Source organism: Salvelinus fontinalis, chromosome 3, assembly GCF_029448725.1.
Source record: "Salvelinus fontinalis isolate EN_2023a chromosome 3, ASM2944872v1, whole genome shotgun sequence".
Classification (NCBI taxonomy): domain Eukaryota; kingdom Metazoa; phylum Chordata; class Actinopteri; order Salmoniformes; family Salmonidae; genus Salvelinus; species Salvelinus fontinalis.
This window is the reverse complement of record NC_074667.1, coordinates 51,110,401-51,127,968: the sequence shown is the minus strand read 5'-3', so window position 1 is coordinate 51,127,968 and position 17,568 is coordinate 51,110,401. Positions and strand designations below refer to the sequence as shown.

Genomic DNA, 17,568 nt, shown 5'->3' with positions numbered 1-17,568 from the left:
GTTTCATCCACTAGGCTGACTCTGATGCGCTGTGCTTTATATTGTGATGGAAGCCTCACTTCTCTGCAGCCACCTCATTTTGGACCTTTGCCCTGACACATTTCAGTTGAATACATTCAGTTGGACAACTGACTAGGTATCCCCCCTTTCCCTTTCCCTTTCCCATATTGACTCTGATATATTGTAGCTGTAAACCTCATTCTCTCTCTCATTTATCTCTTCCTTTCTTCCGCTTTCCCTTTCTCGCACTCTCTCTGTCTGTCACTCCATCATGTCTCTTATGTGTATCTCTCTGTGTCTCTCTTTCTCTATTCCTCTCCATCTCCCTCCCTTCTTCCTCTCTCTCGATCAACTGCTGCACTTTTTAAAAAGAAAATGAAAAAAGATGAGCAAATATGGAGGCTGCCTCCTGAATTCATATCCAAGGCCGTTGCATCTTTCCATCTCTCCTTCCTACAGTATTATTCCCGCCCGGAGCCGTGGCACAGGATTACAGTTAAATGAGAAATGTATTGTTTTCTTTATTCAGTAAAGTCAAAGAGGAATGGAGTTAATCTGTCTTTCTTCTGTCTATTGAAAAGGGAGAGATTAGGGCCTCTGTTTGGAGAGATGGAATTGCTGCCTTAAAAGATGGAATAAAAATGTCACGCGTCTTTAATGACAGTCAGCTTGACATTTCCTACCAATCTTTTTCAAATGAAATACTCATCTTGAATTTGTATTATTCTCTTGAGCACACTGGAGAATGATGCCTCATCATTCTACTGTGTGCTGCTATACTGTGCTCTGGTTCTAGTTTTATCAACTTTTATATTGTCTTGTTTAGAAAGAGTGGTCAAGTCCTTTCACAACATTTTTGTGGTTCCAAACTGTCTTTTTGTTGACCTCCTGGAGGTCTGAAAAGAGATTTACCTACAGGATTTCGATCAAATAAGAATTGGATTAAAACTAGATTGTATTTGATAGCAGATATCTAATGTCCTTTTCAGATTCTCCTGTGGGAATAAGAGAAGAAAGAAGAAGGAAGTGTGTGTAACCTGAGACAGCCAAGGCTTGTTGTATTGAGCCCTAACTTGTAAGGGGTGGTATTATTTTGTCTCTTCACATTTGACAATCTTCTGTCTCATACAAGCAGGAATCTGCTTAGCCTCCACACAGTAACCATCCCAGCACAGCAATGGATTTCTGTACCCGGTTATTAGTGAACACAGAAATACAATATTTATGGCATGAAATAATAATATTTTCTTACACAGTGGGGGAGTGACAAAGTTGAGGAGGATAATGCTACAAATTTGATTTGATTTGATTTGTTGTCACACACTAACATTTTATGAGGGTTTATTGCTCTGTTTCTGGATTGGAATCTGGTTAAGCGAAAGGAGCAAGGCCTTTCAATCTCTTTGTAAAGCCTATTACAAGTATAGGCCACCCTGGTCCTGCCATATAGTCCTGCTATATATTTCTGCTAGATAGTCCCGTCAGATAGTCCTGCCAGATAGTCCTCTTCTGACTTAGAATATGTGGACATCTACAAATATGTAGGTTTCTGGTTAAACTGTACATTCTCCTTCCAGACTCACATTAAGTATCTCCAATCCAAAATTAAATCTAGAATCGGCTTCCTATTTCACAACAAAGCCTCCTTCACTCATGCTGCCAAACACACCCTCGTAAAACGGACTATCCTACCGATCCTTGACTTCGGCGATGTCATTTACAAAATAGCCTCCAACACTCTACTCAGCAAATTGGATGCAGTCTATCTCAGTGCCATCCGTTTTGTCACCAAAGCCCCATATACTACCCATCACTGCGACCTGTATGCTCTCGTTGGTGGGCCCTCGCTTCATATTCGTCACCAAACCCAGGTCATCTATAAGTCTTTGCTTATAGGAAGGCCTTGCCCCTTCTGCTAGGTAAAGCCCCACCTTATCTCAACTCACTGGTCACCATAGCATCACCCACCAGTAGCACGCGCTCCAGCAGGTATATTTTACTGGTCACCCCCAAAGCCAATTCCTCTTTGGCCGCCTTTCCATCCAGTTCTCTGCTGCTAATGACTGGAACGAATTGCAAAAATCACTGAAGCTGGAGACTCATATCTCCCTCACTAACTTTAAGCACCAGCTGTCAGAGCAGCTCACAGATCACTGTACCTGTACATAGCCCATCTGTAAATAGCCCATCCGATTTCCTCATCCCCATACTGTTATTTATTTATTTTTGCTCCTTTGCACCCCAGTATCTCTACTTGCACATTCATCTTCTGCACATCTATCACTCCAGTGTTTTATTGCTAAATTGTATTTATTTTGCCACTATGGCCAATTTTTTTCCTTACCTCCCTTATCTTACCTAATTTGCACACACTAGAATTATACATTTTTTATTTTTTGTTATTGACTGTATGTTTGTTTATTCCATGTGTAACTCTGTGTTGTTGTTGTTGGTGTCGCACTGCTTTGCTTTATCTTGGCGAGGTCGCAGTTGTAAATGAGCAGTTTTTGTCAACTAGCCTACCTGGTTAAATAAAGGTTGAATAAAATACACTGCTCAAAAAAATAAAGGGAACACTTAAACAACACAATGTAACTCCAAGTCAATCACACTTCTGTGAAATCAAACTGTCCACTTAGGAAGCAACACTGATTGACAATAAATTTCACATGCTGTTGTGCAAATGGAATAGACAAAAGGTTGAAATTATAGGCAATTAGTAAGACACCCCCCAAAACAGGAGTGATTCTGCAGGTGGTGACCACAGACCATTTCTCAGTTCCTATGCTTCCTGGCTGATGTTTTGGTCACTTTTGAATGCTGGCGGTGCTCTCACTCTAGTGGTAGCATGAGACGGAGTCTACAACCCACACAAGTGGCTCAGGTAGTGCAGTTCATCCAGGATGGCACATCAATGCGAACTGTGGCAAAAAGGTTTGCTGTGTCTGTCAGCGTAGTGTCCAGAGCATGCAGGCCCCACCAGGAGACAGGCCAGTACATCAGGAGACGTGGAGGAGGCCGTAGGAGGGCAACAACCCAGCAGCAGGACCGGTACCTCCGCCTTAGTGCAAGGAGATGCAATGCCAGAGCCCTGCAAAATGACCTCCAGCAGGCCACAAATGTGTGTGAAATGTCAGAATAATAGTAGAGAGAATGATTTATTTCAGCTTTTATTTCTTTCATCACATTCCAAGTGGGTCAGAAGTTTACATTCAATTGGTATTTGGTAGCATTGCCTTTAAATTGTTTAACTTGGGTCAAACGTTTTGGGTAGCCTTCCACAAGCTTCCCACAATAAGTTGGGTGAATTTTGGCCCATTACTCCTGACAGAGCTGGTGTAACTGAGCCAGGTTTGTAGGCCTCCTTGCTCGCACATGCTTTTTCAGTTCTGCCCACAAGTTTTCAATAGGATTGAGGTCAGGGCTTTGTGATGGCCACTCCAATACCTTGACTTTGTTGTACTTAAGCCATTTTGCCACAACTTTGGATGTATGCTTGGGGTCATTGTCCATTTGGAAGACCCATTTGCGACCAAGCTTTAACTGTCTGACTGATGTCTTGAGATGTTGCTTCAATATATCCACATCAATTTCCTCCCTCATGATGCCATCTATTTGTGAAGTGCACCAGTCCCTCCTGCAGCAAGGCACCCCCACAACATGATGCTGCCACCCCCGTGCTTCACGGTTGGGATGGTGTTCTTCGGCTTGCAACCCCCCCCTTTTTCCTCCAAACATACCAATGGTAATTATGACCAAACAGTTATTTTTTTGTTTTATCAGACCATAGGACTTTGCTCCAAAAAAGTTTGATCTTTGTCCCCATGTGCAGTTGCAAACCGAAGTCTGGCTTTTTTATGGCTGTTTTGGAACAGTGGCTTCTTCCTTGCTGTGCGGCCTTACAGGTTATGTCGAAACAGAACTCGTTTTACTGTGAATATAGATACTTTTGTACATGTTTCCTCCAGCATCTTCACAAGGTCCTTTGCTGTTGTTCTGGGATTGCTTTGCACTTTTCGCACCAAAGTATGTTCATCTCTAGGAGACAGAACGCATCTCCTTCCAGAGCGGTATGATGGCTGCGTGGTCCCGTGGTGTTTATACTTGCATACTATTGTTTGTACAGATGAACATGGTATCTTGGATGATTTCTTTTGATTATCCCATGATGTCAAGCAAAGAGGCACTGAGTTTGAAGGTAGGCCTTGAAATACATCCACAGGTACACCTCCAATTGACTCAAATGATGTCAATTTACCTAACAGAAGCTTCTAAAGCCATTACATAATTTTCTGTAATTTTCCAAGCTGTTTAATGGCACAGTCAACTTAGTGTATGTAAACTTCTGACCCACTGGAATTGTGATACAGTGAATTATAAGTGAAATAATCTGTCTGTAAACAATTGTTGGAAAAATTACTTGTGTCATGCACAAAGTAGATGTCCCAGCCAACTTACCAATCTATAATTTGTTAACAATACATTTTTGGAGTGGTTGAAAAACGAGTTTTAATGACTCCAACCTAAGTGTATGTAAACTTCCGACTTTAACTGTATGTAGAGCCCTTGTGTCACACCCTGACCGTAGAGAGCTTTTTATGTCTCTATTTTGGGTTGGTCAGGTTGTGATTTGGGTGGGCATTCTATGTTATTTTTTCTATGTTTTGTATTTCTTTGTGTTTGGCCGGGTGTGGTTCTCAACCAGAGGCAGCTGTCTATCGTTGTCTCTGATTGAGAACCATACTTAGGTAGCTTTTTCCCACATGGTTTTTGTGGGTAGTTATTTTCTGATTAGTGTTTTGCACCTGACAGGACTGTTTCGGTTATTCCCTTTGTTATTTTGTTATTAGTGTTCAGTTTCAATAAAAAGCATGAACACTTACTACGCTGCGCTTTGGTCCGACTACTCTTCTTCAGACGACGAATACCGTAATAGAACAACCAACCACAAACAGACCAAGCAGCGTGGTATGGAGGAGCAGAGGGTTCAGGACTCCTGGACTTGGGAGGAGATATTGGACGGTAAGGGACCCTGGAGACAGGCTGGGGAATATCGCCGCCCGAAAGAAGAACTGGAGGCAGTGAAAGTTGAGAGGCGGCAATATGAGGCAAGGCAGCACAGCAGGCACGAGAGGCAGCCCCCCAAAAATGTGGGGGGGAACACGGGGGGATGGGCGGAGTCAGGCGATAGACCTGAGCCAACTCCCCGTGCTTACCGGAAGCAGCGTGATACTGGTCAGGCACCGTGTTATGCAGTAAAGCGCGCGTTGCCTCCAGTGCGTGCTCCTAGCCCGGAGCGCTATATGCCAGCCCTTCACAATGCTATGCGAGAGTGGGCATCCAGCCAGGGCGGATTGTGCCAGCTCAGCGCGTTTGGTCTCCGGTGCTCTGTTTCGGCCCAGGCTATCCTGCCTGGGTCAGTTCAGTTCGTCCTATGCCTGCGCTCCTCCCATGCCGGGCTAAAGTGGGCATTGAGACAAATGGAGAGGTGTGAGTGGTAAGCACCAGATCTCCAGTGCTCCCCCACAGCCCGGTTCGACCTGTGCCTGCACTCGGGAGGGGCCGGGCTAAAGTGGGCATTCAGCCTGGAGGAGTGGTGCCAAGGCTGCGCACAAGGGCTCCAGTGCTCCCCCACAGCCCGGTTCATCAGGTGCCTCCTCTACGCACCAGGCCTCCTGTAGGTCTCCCCACCCTGGTGGGCCCTGTGGCAGCCCCACGCACCAGGCTGTCTCTGCGTTCTCTCCCTCCAGAGTCGCCCTCCAGTCCGGAGCCTCCAGTGTCGCCCTCCAGTCAGGAGCTTCCAGCGACGCCCTCCAGTCCAGAGGCTCCAGTGTCGCCCTCCAGTCAGGAGCTTCCCGCGACGCCCTCTAGTCCGGACCCTCCAGTGGCGCCCTTCAGTCCGGAGCTTCCAGAGGCGCCCTTCAGTCCGGAGCTTCCAGAGGCGCCTTTCAGTCCGGAGCTTCCAGAGGCGCCCTTCAGTCCGGAGCTTCCAGAGACGCCCTCCAGTCCAGAGCTCCCAACAAGGGTCCCCAGTCCGGGGCCCGCTACAAGGGTGCCCAGTCCGGCCCCCACAGCGAGGGTTCCCAGTCCGGGGTCGGCGGCGAGGGTCCCCGCTCTAGAGGCGCCACCTAAGTGGGCCGAGCCAGAAGTGGGGCGGGGTCTACGTCCCTCACCAGAGCAGCCACCGCGGAGAAATGCCCACCCAGACCCTCCACTATGGGTTCAGGTTTTGCGGCCGGAGTCCGCGCCTTTGGGGGGGGTACTGTCACGCCCTGACCGTAGAGAGCTTTTTATGTCTCTATTTTGGGTTGGTCAGGGTGTGATTTGGGTGGGTATTCTATGTTATTTTTCTATGTTTTGTATTTCTTTGTGTTTGGCCGGGTGTGGTTCTCAACCAGAGGCAGCTGTCTATCGTTGTCTCTGATTGAGAACCATCCTTAGGTAGCTGTTTCCCACATGGTTTTTGTGGGTAGTTATTCTCTGTTTAGTGTTTTGCACCTGACAGGACTGTTTTGGTTATTCCCTTTGTTATTTTGTTATTAGTGTTCAGTTTCAATAAAAAGCATGAACACTAGGGCCTCCCGGGTGGGGCAGTGGTCTAGGGCACTGCATCGCAGTGCTAACTGCGCCACCAGAGTCTCTGGGTTCGCCCCCAGGCTCTGTCGCAGCCGGCCGCGACCGGGAGGTCCGTGGGGCGACGCACAATTGGGCTAGCGTCGTCCGGGTTAGGGAGGGTTTGGCCGGTAGGGATTTCCTTGTCTCATCGCGCTCCAGCGACTCCTGTGGCGGGCTGGGCGCAGTGCGCGCTAACCAAGGGGGCCAGGTGCACGGTGTTTCCTCCGACACATTGGTGCGGCTGGCTTCCGGGTTGGAGGCGCGCTGTGTTAAAGAAGCAGTGCGGCTTGGTTGGGTTGTGCCTCGGAGGACGCATGGCTTTCGACCTTCGTCTCTCCCGAGCCCGTATGGGAGTTGTAGCGATGAGACAAGATAGTAATTACTAGCGATTGGATACCACGAAAATTGGGGAGAAAAGGGGATAAAAAAAAAAAACATGAACACTTACCACGCTGCGCTTTGGTCCGACTACTCTTCTTCAGACGACGAAAACTGTAATACCTTGTGGGACCACAGTGTTTGATGTGCATGCTTTCACTGGAGCCATCCACAATGATGCCACCTGAATCAACATATCATTGGATTAGAATGAATTGTTTCCCCTGGAAGCTCAATTGGTGCGTTCAGGTGAATAGTAGGATCAGGGGGAACGTCTGGAGGAAAAGGAAAGTTCTGGATAGGAGTTCTGAATACTCTGCATTGCCTTAATTTTGATATTTTCTCTCCTTGGAGCATTTGAAAGCATTCAGGAGAGTTTGAGGTGTGCTAAAGAAAACAATGCTGATTTAGCCAAAAGGCTGTGCACTGGGCCTGTGTGGCTGGTTCAATGCAGTGCCACGGTGACATGGCCTGGGGGAACGCTTGCCACCATCCCTCATGCTCTACTCTATGTCCTCATCTATCTTTCGGCACCATGCAGGAGAAAGATTTATGTATAGCCATTTTACATGGAACATACTGTAGATGGAGCTGAGCCAGACTATTGACTATTGCATGCTCAATACTGTATGTATGCATGTATTTGTTCTTGCAGCTTACGGCAGTAGTTTTGGTAATGGTTCTGAGTGCATTTGATGTTAGAGCCATGAAACTTGAGTAATAAGCATTCAAATTTCATGAATATGTAGCAAACATCACTATTGGCCAAATAATAGCATAACAATCATGCCATTCCACACTTGACCTGATCCTTTTGACATCACCCAATATATACAAAAGGTCAAGAAGAGTGATCTATTATCAGTTAATGAGAAATACAGAAATATCCAGAGAGAGAAAGAGGCGGAGTTACCATGCACTCAAAGACACACGTTTGACCTTTGAAGGGTTTTCCATACTGCGGAAAGTTGTCCAGTGGCGATAAGAGTAATGGTTTTGGCGCCATAGCCCAGGGAGACAGGCCTTCTATTCCACGGCAGTAGATAATTACTATAGGAGGCCGGCCCTTCCTATTGAGCCTGTGCATTTGGAGAAGACAATAAGACTCACTGCAGAGCACTGAGGGGGCACACACACACACGACAGCACACAGGACTGCATCAGATCACTATGATATTAGTCTGGGAGGTGTGGTGAGTCTCATGGGATGGAAGGGGAAACGGTTTGGAGGGTAAGGAATGACTGTATAATATTATACAAAGGGTGAGTCTAATCCTGAATGCTGATTGGTTAGAACCGCATTCCAGCCGGTGTCTATTCCACAAGTTGCCACCGGTTAAATCTATGACGTTAAAATGCCTATTTACTCTGTTCCATTTGACTGCGCACATCAATGTCTCATCAGCCCAGCCAGGAAATGTAGGAGATAAATGTCACTAGAACATTTACATTTACATTATATTTAAGTCATTTAGCAGACGCTCTTATCCAGAGCGACTTACAAATTGGTGCATTCACCTTATGACATCCAGTGGAACAGCCACTTTACAATAGTGCATCTAAATCTTTTAAGGGGGGGGGGGGGGGGGCAGAAGGATTGCTTTATCCTATCCTAGGTATTCCTTGAAGAGGTGGGGTTTCAGGTGTCTCCGGAAGGTGGTGATTGACTCCGCTGTCCTGGCGTCGTGAGGGAGTTTGTTCCACCATTGGGGTGCCAGAGCAGCGAACAGTTTTGACTGGGCTGAGCGGGAACTGTACTTCCTCAGTGGTAGGGAGGCGAGCAGGCCAGAGGTGGATGAACGCAGTGCCCTTGTTTGGGTGTAGGGCCTGATCAGAGCCTGAAGGTACTGAGGTGCCGTTCCCCTCACAGCTCCGTAGGCAAGCACCATGGTCTTGTAGCGGATGCGAGCTTCAACTGGAAGCCAGTGGAGAGAGCGGAGGAGCGGGGTGACGTGAGAGAACTTGGGAAGGTTGAACACCAGACGGGCTGCGGCGTTCTGGATGAGTTGTAGGGGTTTAATGGCACAGGCAGGGAGCCCAGCCAACAGCGAGTTGCAGTAATCCAGACGGGAGATGACAAGTGCCTGGATTAGGACCTGCGCCGCTTCCTGTGTGAGGCAGGGTCGTACTCTGCGGATGTTGTAGAGCATGAACCTACAGGAACGGGCCACCGCCTTGATGTTAGTTGAGAACGACAGGGTGTTGTCCAGGATCACGCCAAGGTTCTTAGCGCTCTGGGAGGAGGACACAATGGAGTTGTCAACCGTGATGGCGAGATCATGGAACGGGCAGTCCTTCCCCGGGAGGAAGAGCAGCTCCGTCTTGCCGAGGTTCAGCTTGAGGTGGTGATCCGTCATCCACACTGATATGTCTGCCAGACATGCAGAGATGCGATTCGCCACCTGGTCATCAGAAGGGGGAAAGGAGAAGATTAATTGTGTGTCGTCTGCATAGCAATGATAGGAGAGACCATGTGAGGTTATGACAGAGCCAAGTGACTTGGTGTATAGCGAGAATAGGAGAGGGCCTAGAACAGAGCCCTGGGGGACACCAGTGGTGAGAGCGCGTGGTGAGGAGACAGATTCTCGCCACGCCACCTGGTAGGAGCGACCTGTCAGGTAGGACGCAATCCAAGCGTGGGCCGCGCCGGAGATGCCCAACTCGGAGAGGGTGGAGAGGAGGATCTGATGGTTCACAGTATCGAAGGCAGCCGATAGGTCTAGAAGGATGAGAGCAGAGGAGAGAGAGTTAGCTTTAGCAGTGCGGAGCGCCTCCGTGATACAGAGAAGAGCAGTCTCAGTTGAGTGACTAGTCTTGAAACCTGACTGATTTGGATCAAGAAGGTCATTCTGAGAGAGATAGCAGGAGAGCTGGCCAAGGACGGCACGTTCAAGAGTTTTGGAGAGAAAAGAAAGAAGGGATACTGGTCTGTAGTTGTTGACATCGGAGGGATCGAGTGTAGGTTTTTTCAGAAGGGGTGCAACTCTCGCTCTCTTGAAGACGGAAGGGACGTAGCCAGCGGTCAAGGATGAGTTGATGAGCGAGGTGAGGTAAGGGAGAAGGTCTCCGGAAATGGTCTGGAGAAGAGAGGAGGGGATAGGGTCAAGCGGGCAGGTTGTTGGGCGGCCGGCCGTCACAAGACGCGAGATTTCATCTGGAGAGAGAGGGGAGAAAGAGGTCAGAGCACAGGGTAGGGCAGTGTGAGCAGAACCAGCGGTGTCGTTTGACTTAGCAAACGAGGATCGGATGTCGTCGACCTTCTTTTCGAAATGGTTGACGAAGTCGTCTGCAGAGAGGGAGGAGGGGGGGGGGGGGGGAGGAGGATTCAGGAGGGAGGAGAAGGTGGCAAAGAGCTTCCTAGGGTTAGAGGCAGATGCTTGGAATTTAGAGTGGTAGAAAGTGGCTTTAGCAGCAGAGACAGAAGAGGAAAATGTAGAGAGGAGGGAGTGAAAGGATGCCAGGTCCGCAGGGAGGCGAGTTTTCCTCCATTTCCGCTCGGCTGCCCGGAGCCCTGTTCTGTGAGCTCGCAATGAGTCGTCGAGCCACGGAGCGGGAGGGGAGGACCGAGCCAGCCTGGAGGATAGGGGACATAGAGAGTCAAAGGATGCAGAAAGGGAGGAGAGGAGGGTTGAGGAGGCAGAATCAGGAGATAGGTTGGAGAAGGTTTGGGCAGAGGGAAGAGATGATAGGATGGAAGAGGAGAGAGTAGCGGGGGAGAGAGAGCGAAGGTTGGGACGGCGCGATACCATCCGAGTAGGGGCAGTGTGGGAAGTGTTGGATGAGAGCGAGAGGGAAAAGGATACAAGGTAGTGGTCGGAGACTTGGAGGGGAGTTGCAATGAGGTTAGTGGAAGAACAGCATCTAGTAAAGATGAGGTCAAGCGTATTGCCTGCCTTGTGAGTAGGGGGGGAAGGTGAGAGGGTGAGGTCAAAAGAGGAGAGGAGTGGAAAGAAGGAGGCAGAGAGGAATGAGTCAAAGGTAGACATGGGGAGGTTAAAGTCACCCAGAACTGTGAGAGGTGAGCCGTCCTCAGGAAAGGAGCTTATCAAGGCATCAAGCTCATTGATGAACTCTCCAAGGGAACCTGGAGGGCGATAAATGATAAGGATGTTAAGCTTGAAAGGGCTGGTAACTGTGACAGCATGGAATTCAAAGGAGGCGATAGACAGATGGGTAAGGGGAGAAAGAGAGAATGACCACTTGGGAGAGATGAGGATCCCGGTGCCACCACCCCGCTGACCAGAAGCTCTCGGGGTGTGCGAGAACACGTGGGCAGACGAAGAGAGAGCAGTAGGAGTAGCAGTGTTATCTGTGGTGAGCCATGTTTCCGTCAGTGCCAAGAAGTCGAGGGACTGGAGGGACGCATAGGCTGAGATGAGCTCTGCCTTGTTGGCCGCAGATCGGCAGTTCCAGAGGCTACCGGAGACCTGGAACTCCACGTGGGTCGTGCGGGCTGGGACCACCAGGTTAGGGTGGGCGCGGCCACGCGGTGTGAAGCGTTTGTATGGTCTGTGCAGAGAGGAGAGAACAGGGATAGACAGACACATAGTTGACAGGCTACAGAAGAGGCTATGCTAATGCAAAGGAGATTAGAATGACAAGTGGACTACACGTCTCGAATGTTCAGAAAGTTAAGTTTACGTTGCAAAAAAAAAAAAAAAAGAAAAAAGATCTTATTGACTAAAATGATATAGTACTGCTGGCTGGTGAAGTAGCCTGGCTAGCAGTGGCTGCGTTGTTGAAAGTGAAGCTGGCTAGGTAACCTCGACAATTTCTCTAAATTTCTCTAAACTACACAATTATCATGGATACAAGGACAGCAAAGACAACTAGCTAACACTACGCTAATCAAGTCGTTCCGTTGTAATGTAAGTTTCTACAGTGCTGCTATTCGGTAGAAGTTGGCTAGCTAGCAGTGTTAGCTAGCAGTGTTGGCTAGGTAGGAGAACGGCAGCGCGGCAGGCGAAAATAGCTGGCTAGCTAACCGATAATTACTCAAAGCTACACAATTATCTTAGATACAAAGATAGCAAAGAAAACTATGTAGCTAGCTAACACTACACAAATCAAGTCGTTCCGTTGTAATGTAATCGTTTCTACAGTGCTGCTAATCGGTGGCTAGCTGGCTAGCTAGCAGGGTTGACTACGTTACGTTACGTTAGGACGAGAATACCTGGCTAGCGAACCTCAGCGAACCTCGATAACTACACAATTATCTTTGATACAAAGACGGCTATGTAGCCAGCTAAGTAGCTAGCTAAGATCAAACAAATCAAAGATAGCAAAGACAACTGTGTAGCCAGCCAACACTACACTAATCAAGTCGTTCCGTTGAAACGCACTCGTTTCTACAATGCTGCTATTCGGTGGCTAGCTAGCAGTGTTGGCTACGTTGCGTTACGTTAGGACGAAAATAGCTGGCTAGCGAACCTCAATAACTACACAATTATGTTTGATACAAAGACGGCTATGTAGCTAGCTAAGATCAAACAAATCAAACCGTTGTACTGTAATGAAAATGAAAATCAAACCGTTGTACTATAATGAAATGTAATGAGAAGTTTTACTACTATTCGGTAGACGTGGACGTTTGCTAGCTGGCTAGCTGCTGGGCAGATAGCAGTGTGGACTACGATAGACGACGAAATACGATAATTACGCAATTATCTTTGATACACAGACGGCTATGTAGCTAGCTAAGAAGAAATTGCTAAGGTTAGACAAATCAAACCGTTGTACTATAATGAAATGTAATGAAATGTAATGAAAAGTTATACTACCTGCGGAGCGAATGCAAATGCGACCGCTCGCTCCAAACCGGATGTAACAGCTTAAACAAATACAAATGCAGATACTTTGTTGTTATTCTGGCTGCACTGTTTGATATGACTCTAAGTTTGCCGTAGTTGGATAGCAAGCAAGCAAGGGATAAGAACGTTGCTAGCCTGTACGACAATAGAACATTTAGAAAAAACGACTGTGTTGGGTCAATAGATACAGAACAAAAATACTTAATGTCTCTGGCAAGCAAACCGATAGAACGAACGACCAGCCGGCTTGGGTAGCAACACTAGATTTGTGTTGTGACTATATCTTGTGGAAGGGTTAAATAGTATGAATAAACTCATCAAAATAACATCTTTAATTAATGAACATTTGTAAATCATCATTTGAATATGTTGGTAACCCGTTGTATAAAAGTGATAATGCCCTCGAACCCGGTGTTTGGAGCATACAGTTGAAGTCGGAAGTTTACATACACCTTAGCCAAATACATTTAACCTGTCTAGGATCAGCGTGGCGCTAGCGGCACACCCCCCCCCCCCCCACTGAAAAACCAGTGCCGCGAAATTCAAAAAAAATATTTTTTTAAAATATTTAACTTTCACACATTAAAGTCCAATACAGCTAATGAAAGACACAGATCTTATGAATCCAGTCAACATTTCCGATTTTTAAAATGTTTTACAGGGAAGACACAATATGTAAAGATGTACATCTATTACCTAAAAACACATTAGCATATTCCACCATCTTTTATTTGTCCACCAACACCAGTAGCCATCACCAATTCGGCTAAACTAAGATATTTATAGCCCCTAACCAACAAAAAAACTCATTAGATGACAGTCTGATAACATATTTATGGTATGGGATAGGTTTTGTTAGAAAAAAGTGCATATTTCAGGTAGACTTCATAGTTTACAATTGCACCCACCATCACAAATGGACTAGAATAATTACAATGAGCAACGTGTTTACCTAACTACTAATCATCAAACATTTCGTAAAAATACACAGCATACACGAATCGAAAGACACAGATCCTGTGAATACAGACAATATTTCAGATTTTCTAAGTGTCTTACAGCGAAAACACAATAAATCGTTATATTAGCTTAGCACATAGCAATTAGCAGCCCAGCATTGATTCTAGCCAAAGTGAGCGATAAAAGTCAACATCGCCAAAAGATATTAATTTTTTCACTAACCTTCTCAGAATTCTTCCGATGACACTCCTGTAACATCACATTACAACATGCATATACAGTTTGATCGAAAATGTTTATATTTAGCCACCAAAATCATGGTTAGACAATGTGAAATGTAGACAAGCTGGTAAAGAAAACGTCCTTGCGCCACTTAGACAGTGATCTACTCTTATACATAAATACTCATAAACGTGACTAAAAAATATAGGGTGGACAGGGATTGATAGACAATTTAATTCTTAATACAATTGCGTTATTACATTTTTTAATTTATCCTTACTTTTCAATACAGTTTGCGCCAAGCGAAGCTACGTCAAAAAACATGGCGTCCTAAGCCACTAAAATGTTTCGACAGAAACACGATTTATCATAATAAAAATGTCCTACCTTGAGCTGTTCTTCCATCAGTATCTTGGGCAAAGGATCCTTTCTTGGGAGAAATCGTCTTTTGGTGGAAAGCTGTCCTCTTGCCATGTGGAAATGTCAACTACGTTCGGGATGAACTGAAAAGCGCACCCAACTTTTCACATCGTTGCAAAAATAAATGTCCCAAAATCGCACTAAACGGATATAAATTGCTATAAAACGCTTTAAATTAACTACTTTGTGATGTTTGTAACTCCTATAACGAGTGAAAAGATGACCGGAGAAATATAACAGGCTAAACTAACGCTTGGAACAGGAGAGGGTCGGTGTCTTCCACGCGCGTTACGCAGCAAGAAAAGACTTGCTAGCTAAAGGTTTTTTTCATTTGTAGGGCCTGTGAACGAGCAATCGAGCCCGTTGGAATCGTCATCACGTAAAGGCATCCAGGGGAAGACGTAAGAAGTGTCCGTATAGTCATAGCAACGACAGAGCCCTTTTAAATGACTTCAGAAAAGTGGCCAACGTTTCTCAAATCTGACTCCATGTCAGGGAAATTGCTGTAGAATGGGCTCTGTTCCACTTAGAGACAAAATTTCAACTCCTATAGAAACTATAGACTGTTTTCTATCCAATAATAATAATAATATGCATATTGTACGATCAAGGATTTTGTGGGAAGCCGTTTAAAAAATTAGCCACATTAGCATAAATAGTCTAAACAGCGCCCCCATCCCCAACAGGTTAAACTCAGTTTTTTACAATTCCTGACATTTAATCCTAGTAAAAATTCCCTGTCTTAGGTCAGTTAGGATCACCACTTTATTTTAAGAATGTGAAATGTCAGAATAATAGTAGAGAGAATGATTTATTTCAGCTTTTATTTCATTCATCACGTTCCCAGTGGGTCAGAAGTTTACATACACTCAATTAGTATTTGGTAGCATTGCCTTTAAATTGTTTAACTTGGGTCAAACGTTTCGGGTAGCATTCCACAAGTTTTCCACAATAAGTTCGGTGAATTTTGGCCCATTCCTCCTGAAAGAGCTGATGTACCTGAGTCAGGTTTGTAGGCCTCCTTGCTCACACATGCTTTTTCAGTTCTGCCCACACATTTTCTATGGGATTGATGTCAGGGCTTTGTGATGGCCACTCCAATAACTTGACTTTGTTGTCCTTAAGCCATTTTGCCACAACTTTGGATGTATGCTTGGGGTCATTGTCCATTTGGAAGACCCGCTTGCGACCAAGCTTTAACTTCCTGACTGATGTCTTGAGATGTTGCTTCAATATATCCACATCATTTTCCAACCTCATCTATTTTGTGAAGTGCACCAGTCCCTCCTGCAGCAAGGCACCCCCATAACATGATGCTGCCACCCCCGTGCTTCACGGTTGGGATGGTGTTCTTCGGCTTGCGAGCATCTCCCTTTTTCCTCCAAACACAACGATGGTCATTATGGCCAAAAAGTTTTTTGTTTTGTTTTATCAGACCAGAGAACATTTTCCCAAAAAGTTTGATCTTTGTCACCATGTGCAGTTGCAAACCGTAGTCTGGCTTTTTTTATGGCGGTTTTGGAGCAGTGGCTTCCTGCTTGCTGAGTGGCCTTTCAGGTTATGTTGATATAGGACTCGTTTTACTGTGGATATAGATACTTTTGTACCTGTTTCTTCCAGCATCTTCACAATGTCCTTTGCTGTTGTTCTGGGATTGATTTTCACTTTTCGCACCAAAGTATGTTCATCTCTAGGAGACAAAACGCGTCTCTTTCCTGAGCGGAATGACGACTGCGTGGTCCCATGGTATTTATACTTGCGTACTATTGTTTGTACAGATGAACATGGTACTTTCAGGAGTTTGGAAATTGCTCCCAAGGATGAACCAGACTTGTGAAGGTCTACAAAAATTTTTCCGAGGTCTTGTCTGATTTCTCCTGATTTTCCCATGATGTCAAGCAAAGAGGCACTGAGTTTGAAGGTAGGCCTTGAAATACATCCACAGGTACACCTCCAGCCTATCAGAAGCTTCTAATGACATAATTTTCTGGAATTTTCCAAGCTGTTTAAAGGCACAGTCATCTTAGTGTATGTAAACTTCTGATCCACTGGAATTGTGATACAGTGAATTATAAGTGAAATATCTGTCCGTAAACAATTGTTGGAAAAATTACTTGTGTCATGCACAAAGTAGATGTCCTAACCGACTTGCCAAAACTATAGTTTGTTAACAAGAAATTTGTGGAGTGGTTGAAAAATGAGTTTTAATGACTGCAACCTAGGTGTATGTAGACTTCCAACTTCAACTGTATATTGGCACTTCGTCTCGGACCTAACAACACCCATGCTAATATCCTCCAAACACCGGATTCTCGGGCATTATCATGTAATTATACTCTATTAATGTCACAGGGAAATTGTTTTTGACGCCATAGCCATGATATGCATAATAAAGACCTACATAGGAATACATAAAAGACTATGCTGTCTGTTCCATATTAAATATACTACAAGGTTTGAGTTCTATAGTTTTAAATCTATGTGGTCTAAGATGACTCATGAATTCTGAACAGCTATGTTAAAAGAGCAGTGTAGCATTGCATTGATCTCTTTAATAAATTATTTTGACTTTAATTTTAGGTTACAACTTCACTTGATACACAAAATTAATTTAGAAGAGTGCCTTGTTGAAATCCTTCTTTCATTATCTCTGTGATCTTAACATCATCTCAATGTTCGTCAGAGGGTGAGATCAAACGCTCTAAAGAGGAGAAGTAAAAAGCAAGGTGCAAATGTATTAGTCACTTGATTAATAGATTTTCTGGAACGGTCCTCACTGACTTCAAAGTAAATTGATGTCAAAAGAAATTCAGATTTTTTTGCTGTAGGTCCAGTACTTTGTGTGACTAAATGTTCTGATTAAAGTTAGATTTTACATGATCAAATATCTGCTTATACAGACACAGATTGGGGATGTTTCAGGATAGTTGAGACAGTCAACTAGTGCCAAGAGAAAAACAGTATATGACTATTCAATGTTCTTAGAATTATCTTTCCATCACATTAATACTGTTTTATCCAGCTGACACCCCATGTCTACTTACCATCTAATAACCATTTTGACCATCTTCACTGCCAAAATAACGGAAACACTTGCGTAAATGAGGGACACAAAGTATATTAAAGGGGGGAGGGGGCTTTGATTAAGCAATTAACATCCCAT

The 17,568-nt window shown here is 45.3% G+C and overlaps 1 protein-coding gene across 4 annotated transcripts in view; it reads left to right on the top strand.

The window, feature by feature from the left end:
- The window catches only part of LOC129851070 (cadherin-4-like), a 450,252-nt gene that overhangs the window by 243,486 nt on the left and 189,198 nt on the right, over window positions 1-17,568 (top strand). The window lies entirely within an intron of this gene.